This window comes from Symphalangus syndactylus, chromosome 10 (assembly GCF_028878055.3).
Source record: "Symphalangus syndactylus isolate Jambi chromosome 10, NHGRI_mSymSyn1-v2.1_pri, whole genome shotgun sequence".
Classification (NCBI taxonomy): Eukaryota; Metazoa; Chordata; class Mammalia; order Primates; family Hylobatidae; genus Symphalangus; species Symphalangus syndactylus.
The window spans coordinates 97,205,208-97,217,633 of record NC_072432.2 but is presented as its reverse complement, the minus strand read 5'-3'; the positions used below and the strand labels follow the sequence as shown (position 1 = coordinate 97,217,633).

At 44.1% G+C, this 12,426-nt stretch overlaps 1 protein-coding gene across 2 annotated transcripts in view; it reads left to right on the top strand.

Annotated features, from left to right (window-relative positions):
* The window catches only part of ZBTB38 (zinc finger and BTB domain containing 38), a 166,967-nt gene that overhangs the window by 139,470 nt on the left and 15,071 nt on the right, over positions 1-12,426 (top strand). The window lies entirely within an intron of this gene.

Here is a 12,426-nt window from a genome sequence, read left to right as displayed (position 1 = left end):
CAGCTTTAGGATGGCAGTTAGTGACTGCCCTGGAACAGGATTAAAGGAGGCTGTGTCAGGTTCAGCTTCCCCTGAATTGGGCTTCTCTTATATCTCAGGAGATTGCCCTATAAAATCAGTAAAATTTGTGCACTTTTTTAAGGATATGGAGTAAAATTGTAATGGCATTATAAGCTAGTAATTTTCACACAAAGAAAAAAATACGTTCCTTCGTCACAGACTCCTAAACTTAGCTAACTATCTTGCAAATGCCTGCAGTTTGTCCCAGTGGGCAAAGTGAGAGGGGATGTCGGTGGCTCAGGCAGCACAGTCCATCAGCAACAGAAAATTACGCCAGGCCTACCAATGGCTGGCCAGTAGCATCAGTTTTGTATTGGAAGGGCAATCCAAACCAGATTCACCAAAAATTTAATAACTGTTATCTGCTAAAACTAACTTCATTATGTAAAAGAACAACAGATTTAATATTGAAAGAATTTGTAACAATTGAGAAAGTAAAAGCATAAAACAAAAATGTTAGTATATTTTTTTCCATTACTTCGGATATTTTCATTCTTGCTACTCGTCTTTTCTCATCACCTACTGATTGATTTAGTTCCTCTCCCATCTGTCTCTTACCAGTTTATTTTTACAGAAGCAACAGCTCTTCCACTTCAGTTTCCTCCATATCTGAGAACACATCCCCCTCCCCCTCCCCAAATCCTGACCAGCTATTGATTTCTCTTCTGGAGAGAGAAGCCTCCTTTACTCCCTCCCTAGTTTGTACATCCTAACCCAGTTCTTCAAGCAAGATGGTCAGTGAGCAAGAAAGTTGGCTGGGTGTGCAATTTAGAACTATTCACTCTAAATTTAGACAACGAATGAAGAACTAGTTAGAAATGTTATATTTTATTATTTCATTAGTAACATTGAAAACATTCTATTTAGAATGTTTTTCTGGAAAATCAAACACTTTTTTGCAATAATTTTAAAATATATGATTTGTATGTAATTATAGGCAAAAGTATTGTATTCCAGTTAGAGAAACTGGTAAACAGACATTTTAAAGATGTAATAATGCGGCCGGGCGCGGTGGCTCACAACTGTAATCCCAGCACGTTGGAGGCCGAGGCGGGAGTTCAAGAATGGGCTGGGCAACATGGTGAAACCCCATCTCTACTAAAAATACAAAACTTTAGCTGGGCATAGTGGCGGGTACCTATAATTCCAGCTACTGGAGGGGCTGAAGCAGGAGCATCACTTGAACCTGGGAGGCGGAGGTTGTAGTGAGCTGAGATCGTGCCTCTGCACTCTGGTCTGCGCAACAGAGCAAGACTCCATCTCAAAAAATAATAATAATAATAATAATAATGCTAACTTACGTAAAACTGTAATTCATTTATTCCAAATATACTTAATTTTTACTGCTGAACAAGGACTACAGAGATGTGAGGTAGCTTGTGCCTTTGAGGAACTTAGGTCTGGTGAAGGAGACTGATGAGACAATAGATGATTATAAAACAAAACTCTGAGCTCTTAAGAGGCCTAGAACTAAAGCAGAGAGAAGTGATACTGAGCAGGGGCTGGTGGAGCCGGGCTTCACCAAAGGGGTCAGGTCCAGAGAGGAGCGACTAAAACAAAGGAGCCACCGGGGAATGTAGGTTGTTCCAAAAGCCTGGGGTTTGGGATGATGAACCTGGAGAGGCACATGGGACACATCATCAGGGCCTTGGCTTTACCAGAGTTGGACCTCTATCCTGATAGCATAAGGCAGAGGGCAAGCAAAGGAGGGGGCTGGGTAGTAGGAGGCGAACTCAGAGAGAGGTAACACAATATCCTAGCAAGATGAGAAGCCTTTGGAGGAGGACTCCATCAGAGAGTGGAAGGATCTGATGTGCTTACAAGGATCACTCTTACTGCGTGTAGCAAATAGACCACAGCCCGGGGTAAGGGTGGAGGCAGGCAGATGAGATAGGAGGCTGTGGCAGTACAGGCGGGAGATGACAGTGGCTTGGAAGAGGGTGGGAGTAGTGGGGATGGTAAGAAATGGGTCACATTCTGGAGATCGATTTTTACATTTTGTAATATGGAAATTTCCAAGCCGATGCAGAAGTAGAATAGTTTGGTGAAACCCAGTGTACCCATCATTCGACAATCAACAATTCACAGCCAATGTTGTTTCATCAATACCCTCACCTACTTTCCTTCTCCACTGTATTACTTTAAAGCAGATCGTAGACATCATACCATTTCATCTGTAAATATGTCAGTATACAGATCTCTAAAAAGGTAGCCAACATTTTTAATATAACCATATCATTACCATTCCTTAAAAATTAACATTTCCTTAATATCAAGTTCCATTCGTTAAAATTTCTGGTTGTCTCATCATTATATATATATTTTTTACAATTGGAATCAGAATCCAACTCAAGTCCCATACTACAATTAGTTGATATACCTGTCTTTTAATCTATAGATTTTCTATTTTTTCCCTTTGCAATTTCGTTCCGAAGAAATTCTGTGTTCACAGTCTGGGAAGAAACAGGACAACCTCCTAGGTTGGGTTATGTTCTTCCGTTAGGAGGTACACTCTGTGTGGCTGAGACATTGGATGTATTTTGAAGTCAGATCTGATAGATTTGCTGATGGTATAGATACCAGCGGTTGAAAAAGAGAGGAATCAAAAATGACACCAAGGTTTGGGCCTGAACAATTAGAAATATGGTGTTGCCAACAAACGAGATACCTGGGTTGGAAGTTCAGAAGAGGAGACTGACTTGAGGTAAGGATTTGAAAGTTGTATTTCATTCATTCAAAATATATTTGAGGTGGGAGTACAGCACAAGAATGGACAAAACAAATAGTCCCTGGAGCCTGTGACATAGTGGGGAACACAAAAGGCTAAAAAGGTGATTAATGACAACCATACTAAATGCTATGCAGAAGAGGTGCATGGTGCTCTGAGGACATCTAATGGGGGAATGTAACCTAGTTGGAAGGTTCAAGGGAGGCTGTCTTTGAGGAAGTAACTTTTTTTTTCAGACCTAGACCTGAGGAAGTAACTTTTGAGCTGAGATCTGAAAGACAAATAAGAGTTGAAAGGAGAGAGAGTTTCTAGGTTGAGGGACTAACAGATATCAAGGGCAGCCTGTGGAGGGAACACAGTTCTTTGGAGGCCAGTGGTGGCCAGAGTACATGAGAAATTGATTTAAAATCAGACTAGAGGACAGGAGTCATACCATGCAGAACCTTCAAGGTCATGCTAAGAATTTGGATCTTATTCTTAAGATCCAGAAGATCTTAAGAGCATCAGAAAGCCATTGAATTATTTAAAGCAGGTTGGGACAAGAAGAGGTATATTTAATCAGTTTTATATTACAAAAAAGTCACCGTGGCTGAAATGTAGACAGTGGCTTGGAAGATAGTAGCGGCCAAAAGTAGAGCACTTAGGAAGCTACTGCAATTGTGCAGGCTGGAGATTATAGTGGCTTGGATTTGTTAACTGGAAAAACCTTAAACAAGTTAAATTTAACAGAGTTTAATTGAGCAAAGAACCATTTGTGAATTGGGGACCTCTAAGAACCAGAATAGGTTTTAAGAACTCCAGCCTACAACATAGGCAGCATTTATAAGAAGAAAACAGAAGAAGTAAGGTACACAGGCAGCTTCATTGGCTACAGCTCAGTGTTTTGCCTTATGTGAATCAGTCAGCTGCCTGAGATTGACTGAAGCTCAGCTGCTGAACTGACTTGAGACTCAGCTGTTAGTTTAGGCATTTAGTTAGTTTACATACTAAGTAAGGTTGCAGTTCATTTCGAACTTGAGTATGAAGGCATCCTTAGGCCAAATTTAGTTTAGTTTAACTGATGATGTGATTGCAGTGAAGATGGAGAGAAAGGGGAGGATTTGGAAGATACTTCAGAGAGAGAATCAGCAGGACTTGATGTTTGATGATATATGGGAAGTGAGGCCTAGGGATGGATCAAGGATAGTCTTTGGGTTTTAGAATTGTTGAAGCTAGGAGTGCAAGATGTCCCCCCATGAAGCTTGTATAGAGAAGGGAAGAATCCAGAAAACACCAATACAAATGATCCCTGACTTCTGAGGTTTCCACTTACAATTTTTTGACTTCCTGATTATGCAAAAGCAATACACATTCAGTAGAAACCACATTTTGAGTACCCATACAAGCATTCCATTTTTTACTCAGTACAGTATTCAATAAATTTCATGAGCTATTCTACACTTTATCATAAAATAGGCATTGCATTGGATGAGTTTGCCCAACTGCAGGCTAAAGTAAGCATTTGACCCACATTTAAGGTAGATTAAGCTGAGCTATTTGGTAGATTGTTTTTTTTTTTTTTTTTTTGAGATGGAATCTCACTCTGTTGCCCAGGCTGGAGTGCAATGGTGCGATCTTGGCTCACTGCAACCTCCGCCTCCTGGGTTCAAGCGATTCTCCTGCCTCAGCCTCCCGAGTAGCTGGGATCACAGGCACATGCTACCATGCCCGGGAAGTTTTTGTATTTTTAATAGAGATGGGTTTCACCATGTTGGCCAGGCTGGTCACGAACCCCTGACCTTGGGTGATCCACCTGCCTCAGCCTCCCAAAGTGCTGGGATTACAGACTTGAGCCACCATGCCTGGCCTATGCTGTTATATTTTCTACTTACAGTGGGTTGATTGGGACATAACTTCATCATAAGTCAAGGATCATCTGTATTTGAAAGATGAGTCAAATAATAGTCCATATAACAAACTAAGGCAGAGAAGAGCCCAGAGAAGTACAGACCTCAATGTCTGATAGAATGACACAAATGGAGGGTTCAGAAACAAGGTGTCTCAATAAGGTTAGAGTCTACGATCTTTGCACAACTACTGTCTGCTTCATCCCTCACAGCAGTCCTGTTGTGGTGGTGTGATGACTGTCTTCATTTGGAAGCTGCGGACATTGAGGCACAGAGGGGTTAAGGGGCTTGCCCAGGCCAGACAGGACCAACTCTGAGCCTTTTGATCTCCAAGACACTGTTGTCATCCCCACCTACTGATTCCACATTGACTAAGGTATTTTTTGGAAGAACCTAGAGCTAAAACAATAAAAAAATACTGTCCTTTCCTGAAAATGATTGTTTATTGGCCTGAGACCCTAATACTTTCAGAGACCTAGGTCACTCCTTTTTTTATTCGACATATTCTATATGGCAACTAGTACTGCCAGGTGCTGTTCTAAGCATCTAATGAAGATTAACTCATTTAATCCTCATATCACCCCATGAGGGAAACACTATTATCATTGCCATCAATGTTTAGTGTGCTTATCTTTTTGCTGTACAGTGTCACAAAACAGTGGCTTAAAACAACCATTTATTATTATTTCGCCATGGTTCTGTGGTTTGACTGGGATCAGCTGGGCCAGAGGCTCTCACGCAGTTGCAGTTAGATGGTGATGAGGCTGGAGTCATCTAAAGGCATGACCAGGGTGGCATTAAAGCAGCCACAGCCCACCCAGTTTCAAGGGGGTGAAGGAGTAGACTCTAGTCCTCAGTGGGGGGGAGGGAAGGAATTGATGGCAGCAATCTTCAGAGGTAAGCAACAACGACGGTTATTCCCAACGAGAAAACCAAGCACAGAGAAGTTAAATTACTTACCCAAGGCCATACAGCTGGTATGTGGATAAACAGAGTTAATCCCAGGCAGTTGCGTTCCAGAGCCTGCTAGGAGAGGCAAAAGGGATTGGAGCTCAATAGCGCAGCCCGGACTCTCACAGCAGAGTCAGGGTTAGAAGAGCACAGCATTATTCATAGCAGAACTGGAGAGTCCTGGAGTCATCTATCAGGGATCGGTGAAAAGGAAGAAATTCTAAAAATACTAGGAAATGTCAAGGACTGTCTAAACAAGGCTGTTATTACGTTGGGGGTGAAATATGGTCTCATGTGGCCCAAGGCAAGTAGAAGCCTTCATACTTTTATCTTTTCAATCAGGAAAAAATGAAAATATGAGTGTTGGGGGGCAGGGGTGGGTGGGGTATGTGTGTGTTATTTTTCCTTATAAATAATTAACATCTGGAACCTTTAGTCAGATACTCAAAGTGGTCATATACGGGAGAAACGAAGGCTTGGACCAGGGAGTTAAAATCTGCAGTGCAGACCAGCTTCAGAAGGTATCTTCAAGCTCCTCTGCTAAACGTCTGGGTCATCGATTACTTTATGCACATTTGCTCCCTCTAATGGAAGGACAAGGAAACGACATGTCTACTTCAAAAAGGTTAGTCACATCAGGGGAGTAGTGGATATTGCCAGAAATAAGCCGACTCACCTCTGGAGCGGTTGGTTTCTCTCTGGAACTCTAGCGACCTGAGACAGTGGGTAGCTTAAGCCATTTTCAATGTCTAGCTTCTCAGAACTTCTGGGCCAGAAAGGGAGGTTCCACACATTGATTTGGACGTGCTCGACGTCTGCGTGAGTGTGGTGAGTGGAAGAGGATCAGGCCATGTCCCACGTCTTTCCAAATCAGACTCCATTATTTCTGACATTCCTCTTCCTAAAGACCAGAGGTAGGAATTCAGGGCCGCCATTTTCGTCGTCTGTCATCACGATGGGTATCAGCCTTCTCTGCTGCTGCTCCTGCTGAAGACGACAGCATTCCAGCCACCGGCAACTGCTCAGGACTCAGTATCATTCTCAGACCTAGGCAGGAGGGTTCCGTGTTTGCCCTCCTCCAGAGGTGCCCCGCCGCACGGGGCAAAAAGTCTGCAGGGACAACAGGGATGTGCCCACCCAATGTCCACGCCATCCCCAGAGACTGCATTCTGGTACCCAGAACCTGAGAATTCCCTGCAGACTTTCAAGGCCTGCTCTGGCCGCTTCCTTGCCAGTGCCACACCCCGGGGGCAGCCAAAGGGCAGCTGTTTGCAGGGGTTGTGGACCGAGTTTGTGATGGAGTTTCAGCGTCCACATGTGTGCCTGAGGCCCCTAGCACCCTGGGAGGGAGCAGGGTGAGGGGAGGAGGGGATGGGAGAAGATCTGGCCCACCTCTTCCCCTGCTGTCTCATTCCTGCAGGAAATGCCAGAAACTAGGAATTCCACATTCCAACACGGTCTTCCAGATTGCTGTGAAAGTACATTTGTCAAGGGAGGAGAACAGAATATATTTAATTAAGAACTTGCTAGCCTGGTTTATAACTTTTAAATATTTAGACACATGATATATATGCCTCCATCTGTACACTTACTCCCCGCCTTGCGAGTGTTGAGGGGGCGGCTGTCATCACTCTCCAAAATGCCTGGCGTCTCATCATGCTGTCTGTGTATACAAGCTCTGACCATGCTGAAATGTTCATTTCCATCCCTACCCCAGCCCCATCCACAGACGTGATCATTTCTCAATACCTAATTCAAAGGCCCCATCAAAAGCCTCTTCCTTGCAGTGTTGTGTGAGACAGCCCCTCACACCTCTGCTTGCCTTGACCTCCAGCCCCACCACAGCTCTCTGGGTTCAGCCGTTTTCAATTCTGCCTCTGCCGTCAGCCAGCGAGCTCCTCCGGGATGTTCCCAGCATCAGCACGCTGCAGTCAAATGCAAGCCATCTATGAAGTGTGCCGATTCGCCACCCCAGATGACCAACTGCCTTGGTGTGCCTCGCACTGAAGACTCTCCCAAGATGCAAAACATTCAGTGCTAAAACTGGGACAGTCCCAGGCAAATGAGGATGATGGGTCACCCTAACGGGGAAGAACCTCTTCAGAAAGGAAGGGAGCATCAGCAGTCATGGTAGAAGTAGAACTCATTGGCCAATTTCAGTTTCAAACAACTAATAGGACGTTCTTTCCTGAGCAGTGAGGAAACACCTAGGCCACACAGAAGTCTGGCCTGAGAAAATGGAGGGAAGAACCTTGGGACCCAATCTCCAGAGCCCTACTAAAATCCTTCAGTGATTTCACAGACACTCCTACTTCTCTCATTTCTCTGAAAAACTTCCTGGGAAACCAAGCTCACCATACTGCTTCCAGCTGCCCACACAAGGCGTTTGCCTCTCAGAATTTTTGATGGCGTCCACCCTAAAAAACAGTGAGTACAAGTCTTCCACTACATCCTGCCCAGTGTGGAGGAAAGCTACGGGTTTTCCTGCTGAGTCCTTTTCTATGTTTATGGGTGAAAGCACCTGAATTTCCTTTAGAAACAACCCCTAACCCTCTTATTCATCAGCCCCACCTTCAGACCATATCTGAAATCAGGATCAGGTGACTGGTGGCCACCTGATGGGATTGGGAAGGAAGCATATAAGCCGGTTTCTAGCACGTGTTTTTTTACATCTCAACACAAGAATGAGGAAACTGAGTCAAGACCTTCTCCATTGCCAGAGATAGAAACCCAATTGTTCATGATATGGGGAGGATATAGCTGGCTTTAAGCAAAGCTGAATTCAAGGGCTCTAGCAAAATGATATCTCTCTCAACCCCTCACTCTCCGTCCCTTTTCTCTCTTACTTTCCTCTGCATTAGCTCCAGTCTCAGACTGGTTCTCCCCAGTTGATAGACAAAGATATCCATGCTGAGTGAAATCAAGTTCTCCAAAACGAGTGAAAACACACTCTTCAAAAAAAAAAAAAAAGTCTTCAAAGGGAGCAGAGATATTTCTAATGATAACCTCTCAAGAGCAGAGTCTGAATCCACATCCAAGAAATCTAACATCAGAGTTGACACTCAGAATCTCTACTAATACAGGGTACGCACCTCCTTTCAGGACACATTCAAGAAAAATTTATCAAAATGACAACAAAACACTCTGCATCCAGCTAAGACTAACTGAGCCAGGCACATACTTTCATCTTTATTCAGAAGAACCTGGAAAGAAGGTCTTGTTTTCACCATTTAATCAATGCAACAAGTGAAGGCCCGAGTCCAAGGACTCCACTGCTCTCAGTGATGACAATCCACACAGGAATGACAGCCCCAGTTTACTGACTGGCAGTTCCTCAACCTCATATATCAACTTACTGGTGCTCAGACTACACCCTCCACGTTTCCCTTCTGCCCTCACTTTGTGTGGTTCCAGGAACACCAGCCTTCACTTCTTCCTGCCTTTACCTGGCCACTCAATGGCTTTTATGCATGAAAGCAAACATGTTAGAATAGGTGACCCAACCAGTGTGGACATGTATGAAGATCTACCTACCTCAAGTTCCAGGAACTTGTATGATTAAGAGAAATGACCACTCTGTAATTGTAGTAGAAAGGAAGATAATACATTTGTGTGTACTTATGTATTATGTATGTGTTTTAAAAGCTAATACATGTACACAGAAAAAATAATTTTCAAATACTGCAAAAGGGTACACAGAGAAAAATGGTCTCCCTGCCTCTCTGCCCCCAGGTTTCTCCCTAAAAGTATACACTGTTACCAGATCTTGGGTGTCCTTCCATAGATATCCCATGCATATCTAAGCATATATATATATATTACGTATATATATATAATATATATATGTGTGTGTGTGTGCATTTAAACTTACAAATTTTTTCCTTTCTTTTTCTTGTTGTATATAAATGAGAGCACACTACACATGCCACTCAATGCCTTATTTCATTTATTTAACAATAGATAAAGGAAAACTTTCTATGCTGGGACATATGGATCTCTCTTATTCTTTTAGTGACTGCGTAGTGTTCCATTGTATTAATTTGTTTAGGCTCCCTCAAATCATGGGACGTTGTATGAATTTTTAACCCATTGTCTAATAATTGGCTAGCATTTGTTTCCAATCTTTTGCTTTTGTGTTTACATTTTAGACATATTTTTATAATAGAGATATAAACAAAGAGAAAAACAGTTTTCTGCTTAACTCTTATTTAACCAGAAAATATGATGACAGAGGCCATACAATACTCTGAGGGTTCTTGGTAGTTGGAATGAAGATAATTCCAATTCTGAGCTCTCAAGTAAAACTTTTTGGAATTCTTCTGCTGTGTATTAAATGCAAACTAAACAGAAGTTCGTGTCTTAGGGATCTTTAGTTGCTTAAGCAAACTGTGATGTTGGAAGGAAAAAAGATGGAAACTAAGGCAGGACTGGGAAATCTGGAAACAGGAAGCAGAAAACTTCCCTCTCTCCATGTCTTGTCATCTCTGTGTCCCCCGTGTCACCTTTCTTCATTTCTGTCTGTGCTAATCATCAGCCTTCTCTGCCTCTCCCTGCCTGTGGATGGAAGATGCTAGCCAGCCCTACAGGGACCTCACAGGCAAAGGAATCCACGGCCCTCCTTCCCCACCCCCACTAAAGAGACTGGTTCCCCGATGATCTGATGAGCTCTGCCGAAAGGGACAGAGCCCTATAGTAGAAGATGGCTGCAGGGGCCCCACCGCAAGGACAAACATGGTGATCAGAGAAGGGCGGGTGCGCTGGGAATGGCCATCAAGTGCCACCACATGGTCCCACGGGGACAAGAGCTTTGTGGACAAGAGCTGCTTAGTCAGTAACTCTGCATGAGGGACCCTCAAAGCCGTCACGATGGCTTCAACTTGGCTGTCTAGCTTTCTAGCCTGGAGTATTCCATTATGGATATGTCAGGATAGGTAAGAAAACGTTCTGCCGAGGCCTTGTCCAACAGCAGCATTTCACACTGATTTGTGGGTGAGATGTGGTGTGCTGAAGTGAGGAGTAGGATTCAGGTATTTGTAAAGGATGCTTCAGCTCCTGTCCTCTACACACACACAAAAGTTTTGAGGGTGTTTTCACATCAGCTTGTCAGATTGTAAATGCGTTATTCTCAAGAAATGTCATGGACTTGTTTGGGTGACACTTGTTGTTTTTGTTTTCAGACAAGGTCTTACTCTGTCCCCCAGGCTGCAGTGCAGTGGCACGATCTCAGCTCACTGCAGCCTCAAACGCCCGGGCTCAAGCTATCCTCCCACCCCAGCCTCCTGAGTAGCTGGGATTACAGGCGCGTGCCACCAAACCCAGCTAATTTTTTAATGTTTTGTAGAGATGGCATCTCACCATGTTACCCAGGCTGGTCTTGAACTCCTGGGCTCAAGTGATCCACCCGCCGTGGCCTCCTAAAGTGTTAGGATTACAGGTGTGAGCCACTGCACCCAGCAACACTTGTTTTGTTCTTTTTGAGAACATATTTTTAAAGAAATATGTTTAGATCTGAGAATGAGTAACGTAAAGAAGCCATATGTGTTTGAGAGAAAGTCCACTGAAGCAAGGGTAAGGATCTATCTCAACTCCTGACTGCGTAACCCCAGCCCTTAGTGACAGTTTTAGCCGGAAAGCCCAGTCGGCCCTCTCCCTGAGCATCAGTCTTGGGGCATCTCTCTGAAGAACACTACTGAACCACACAGACTCCAAGGGAACGCCTACTCTGTGCACACTGGAGAGGAAAATCCTGCCAGCAGAGGTCACTGCTGTACCAGCTGGGAGTCAGCGGCAGGCTGGCCTCATCCCAATAAGGCTGTGCCCCCCTCTCCCCTGCCCTCTTCTTAACCTGATGGCTGCTTAGCTCAGTGAAGGAGATAAACGGCAGCTTTGCACTAATCAAGTGTGCGTGGGCCAGCAGTTTTTTTTTCTCAGTAGTAAGCTTTGCTATCCCAAACCTAAGAGTGTTTAACATTAATACTCACAATAAGACACACAGAGAACAGCAGGTTCTGCTTTCACCTTGGATTGTATTTTTCCATGTTTAGCCCAATCATAAACTTAATCCACCTGCTTCTTGCCTGGATGACTGAGAGGAGACTCCCACCCCAGGACACAAGCCCGTGTGCATACACATGCACATACGCACACCCCCCACACACACAACGTGGTCTGAGGTAACATACATAGATCCTCAGAGAGGAGGAAATGATACCATGATATGGCACCTCAAATATTTATCATTTCTTAATGTTGGGAACGTTTCAGCTCTTCTAGCTATTTTAAAATATACAATGAATTATTGTTAACGATAGTCACCCTACTGTGCTATTGAACACTAGAACTGACTCCTTCTAACTGTATCTTCGTACCCATTATTCAACCTCTCTGATCACCCCTGCCTCCCAGCTGCTGGTAATCATCATTCTACTCTCTACTTCCATGATATCCACCTTTCAAACTCCCACAAACGAGAGGCATCTATGAGCCACTTGTGGGCCAAGAGCGAGCCACAGACAGTACCTATGTATAATGGACTGACTTGCCAGCCCTCTCAAATAGCCACCATCAGAGCAAAGACATGTCACCAGGGCTCATCCACCAATTAAAGGTGGAGGAGAAGAAACTGTAAAATGTGGGAGGAAGCAGTTGGGCACCTACAGACCATTGAATTGCCACATGACGGCATCTGCCTCACATACTGGCCAGGGCCAAGAGGCTGCCGGCCTCAGAGGCCAGGTGAAAATAACAACTACAGGAGCCATTAGGATGTATGGCCTGTCCCCCACCCAAGCACCAGGTAAT